Below are 4,870 nucleotides of genomic sequence, written 5' to 3' on the forward strand. Positions count from 1 at the left end.
CCTATTGATAGTGTAATAGTGGCTTCTAATCTCCACAACCAACCCCTTGCTAAGCCTATTCGTACACACATACATGCATAAGCTAATTTTCTGGAGATAATACTTAGATAATTACAAACAAGTGCTACAGTTTTTTTTTTTTCGTATCAACAGATTATCTCTTTTCCTAAAAAGCGAAACAACATAATATATACAAACCCACACTCGGATATAACAAACCCACATCCTTCTTTAACAAAAGGAAAGAAAAAAGAAGAAAAGGAACGTACATAGTTTATCATTTGATTGCTGTTACAAGTTTGTATTTTCTATAGTTAACGGTGACCACATTGTAAAAAAACACTTTACACTAAATGGCAATCAGTTACCATACATACTTTTTTTTTTTTTTTTTGGTAAGCTAGTGATTACCGCCAAGGTTGACAACACTTCCGCTCCTCTAAGGACGAAACCCGAAGATCCACGAAGCACGAACAATGGTATTTGCCCGTAGAATGCTCGTGAGCGTTCACGAGGAGAGTTTCCACTATCTGCTCGCCGTGGGCAGGGCTGCTGTACAACATAGGCGATGGATGACCTTTACTTTTTTTTTCAATGGGTGATCACGATTCACTACATATATCAGATAAATCACAACATTTCGTAATATTTTTATATGTTTTAACAGATCCAATACTCCACTGGTTCTCAAACTGGGAAGGCTACCCCTGACAGTGAGACGCATGAAAGAAAATCAAGACGGCACAGATTACTGAAATACCATAAATTGCAAAATTATTTTTACACTCTAAAGGCGTCAGATTTTCTTCTTTCCAACCACGATTAGCTCATCTTTGTATTGAACAAACTCCCAATTAAATATTGAAATTTTGTTTTACTGGTTCTAATACGTACTGTATGGGGCAGAAACAAGGACATTACGCAAAAACGATGAAACAATTAGACTTTCGAAATGTGGGCATGGAGAAAAAAGGAGAGAATCAGCTGGGTTGAACGGAAAACGAATGCGAAGGTTTTAGAAATAGTAGCAGTAGGGGAGAAAAGAAGAATTTTAGATGTAATTAAGAGGAGGACATTGGCTGAGGAGGAACTGTATTATGAGGGACATGCTAGAGGGAGGGAGAGAAGGAGATTGTAGTTGAAGAAAGATATTAAGACAGAAAATTGCTACGTTAAGACGAAGAGACTAGCTGAAGACCACAGTCATCGAAGCTTCTCTGCTGCAGCAAGTGACCTGCTAATAATGGCAGAATAGCTATTATTATGACGATGATGATATGTTTTGCAATATTGACCAAAAAAGAGAGAAAAAATTAAAATAATAATAATTAAACCTCTTCATATTTTAGAATACGAAATGAAATTAAATTTGTGAGTTTTACGTCCCACGATTATGCCGGCTAGGCTAAAGGAGACGGTGATGATGAAAAATGAATGAAAATGGTGGAAAGAAAAAAGTGGGAGGAAACGAGAGAACCCCGAGGAAACCCACACACACGGTGTTTGTCCACCACAAAGTTGACTTAGCGGGGGCTGGGATCGAACGCGGGACCCCAAACACCAGAGCTGAACGCTCTACCACTGAGCCACCGCGGCCCCAATATTTTGGAATAATTTGAGTGAAAACTGAAAACGACTCAACTGTCGATGTCTTTTGTGTAAACTCAATTTATATAAATACTTTTGACCTACATTAGAAATACATAATAACGGCATCAAACTTCAAGTTATTTGAAATAAGTACAAATTCACTCTCAGTTGTGAATATAGATTATTTATTGTTGTATAATGTTATATCGTTGAATCCTAGATATGCCGTATACCTAAGGGAGCTATAAGTTATATTGATAAACAATTATTCAACGTATAAGCATCCACCTATGAAATCAAACTTGCGGTCACATGCGCTAACTTTTTGTCAATGTCATGAAAATGTTATTTCAATATTAATTTTATAAGTACACATTAAAAATTTCCAACGGATGCTTAAACCTCAGAGCCAAGGCCATACCCATGTAGTCGGCACCTATGGTGTACGGAATTGCCAATGTTCAATACTACATTTCTTTAGTTTTTGAAGAAGAACACCATTAATAGAATATGTCTTGAAATGAAATATCTACTTTAACGTCCCATGATTATTACTCTGAGGCTAAGGGGAACAGTGATGATAAGAAATGGTGGAATGAAGAAAGTACGAGGAAACAGGAAAACCCACGCACAAGGTGTTTGTTCCCCAAAGAAGCTCGCATAGCACAAGCTGCGATCGAACCAGGGCCCCATGTACCAGAGGTGAACGCTCTTCCACTTAGCTACCGCGTCCATAACATGCTCTAGTTTATTTTTGCTTATCCACTTCTTATGGACACAACTATTCTTCGTATGATTACCCAAAATCCAATCATGGGCCGTCGTGAATGATCAAATGATGACCAAAGTAAATCAGACACTGAAGTTATTATAGCTTGTAACAATTCATAGAATTATGGTGTCGGTCGTCTCGTGAACAACCGATTCAAAAACGACATACTGTAGCTATATGTTACAGGAGCAGATCGACTCACATGGATTGCATAAACTACTGGGGACACATTCACTCCGGTGGTATTTTTACTGGAGCCAATAAGTTCACGTGAAAGATGTAATGATTTTTCCCCTTCCTTTTTACATTCTATAAAAAATCAAGTAGTACCGTACTTGTGCAAGACTCTTGCGCAAGAGTCTTGGTCTTGGTCTTGGTCTTGCAGGTATGGTCTTGGTCTTGGTCTTGGTCTTGCACCCCTTGGTCTTGGTCTTGGTCTTGCATCGAGATTTCTGGTCTTGGTCTTGGTCTTGGTCTTGGTCTTGCATGCAAGACTCTTGCAAAAACTGCAAGACCAAGACTCTTGCGCTCATCACTAATCTCTACCCTTGATGATTTATCATAACGTCTAAACGGCCTCTAAGATTTTCTCGAAACATCTTTTTCTCGAAACATCCAAGGGAAACATTAACAAGAGGTAAACAATGAAATCTTTAAGTTTTACGTCCCACGGTTATGCCGGTTAGGCTAAAGGAGACGGTGATGATGAGAGATGAATGAAATGGTGGAATGAAGAAAGTGGGAGGAAACGGGAGAACCCCGAGAAAACACACGAGCACGGTGTTTGTCCACAACAAAGTTCACTTGGCGGGGGCTGGGATCGAACCCGGGACCCCAAGCACCAGAGGTGAACGCTCTACCACTGAGCCACCGCGCCCCCCTAACAAGAGGTAGTTACTACAAAATTAGAATGTGCATATGAGCAAAAAAAGAATAAAAGACATACGTCTAGAATGAACCACCATGAATAAATTTGTTATTAGTAACTGCTTTCCTACTTTTCGAAAGGTATCTACAGAAAATATTTGTCACTGCCGAAAAAAAGCATATAAACTGCATATAAATTATTGAATTTATAATTTTGCTTTTCTTGTTTTCAATCTGAATAACTTAGTGTGCTACAATATCAATTTCAATAAACTGCGTACATATGTTTCGATTTTATGGTTGTGTGTGTGTGGGGGGGGGGGCGGTGGCTCAGTGGTAGAGCGTTCATCTCTGGTGCTTGGGGTTCCGGGTTCGATCCCAGCCCCCGCCAAGCGAACCTTGTGGTGGATAAACACCGTGTGCGTGGGTTTTCTCGGGGCTCTCCCGTTTCCTCCCACTTTCTTCATTCCACCACTTCATCCATTACTCATCATCACCGTTTCCTTTAGCCTAACCGGCATAACCGTAGGACGTAAAACTCAAAGATTTCATTTCATTTTCATTTTTTTATGGTTGTGAGATTGTGTTTTCCGTCCGAATAATTCAGTGTACCAGACTAGTTTTCAGGAAGAAAAAGGCACATATATTAATATACTGTAGTATTTTTTCTAGTACTGTGTATTGTTATGATTACTCTATATACATTATTTAAAAGTAGCTGTCATGATATTGCTTATTAAAATTTTATAACCATGTAATACTAGAAATCCTATTCTAAAAATACACCAATCACTTATTTTCTGTAAGTTGGCCACCTATCTAAGTTGGCCACTCTTCAATGGAACCGATGGTGGCCAACATAGACAGGTTTCACTGTAGTTTGGTGCTTGCCACCCATAGTAGGGAAATGCATGTAGCTGAAGGAAGGAATTGAGATCTCCTGAAGTTGAAATCAAGATTTGCACGAGCAGCGTTGAGACTTATTGTTGATTTATTTCCCGCAACGTGACTCTTTAAACAGAATCAAAGAATGAACTTCTGGACAGCGGTGCCAGATCTAGTATAATGATGCTAGATCTAGCATAATTTGCATGTCTTTAGCATCTATCATCTTGCTTTTAGCATCCTGCCCAAATCTAGCATAATTTCAGCAAGTTTATCAAAAAGCCACAAAACATGGAGATGAGAAAGAAGCTGGTCGTGGTAAGAAAAAGAACGGCAGAAATGTATCCTCTCCCATTGATTCATGTAGTCGGTAAACCATAGAGGCAGTCTTATTGTTCGAAGCAAGTTTGAAACGGGGGGAGGTCATCCCTTTACCGATGCCTTTAGAGAAGGGGCGTGGAAGTGAAGACAATTTAGTGTTTCTGAAAATGAGTTACAAAACGAGTTTTATTGGAGACGGTAGCTTCTTGACGTTAAGATGAAAGATAAAGCAGACAAATGCAGGTGACTCAAAGGCCTTTAATCATGTTTGACCCAGTCCACCCCAGAGATGCATATTGCTTTATTTATTATTATTATTATTGCTTTGACTGCGAGGTCATTTCCTTTCAAAATATGTAAACAAACACTTTGCATTCATTTATACGACATTTTTTCTTTTTTTCTTCTTAGAAGTCAAGCTTTTCTTGCTCTTAA

Source organism: Thermobia domestica, chromosome 11 (assembly GCF_964235325.1).
Source record: "Thermobia domestica chromosome 11, izTheDome1.hap1.1, whole genome shotgun sequence".
NCBI classification, from domain to species: domain Eukaryota; kingdom Metazoa; phylum Arthropoda; class Insecta; order Zygentoma; family Lepismatidae; genus Thermobia; species Thermobia domestica.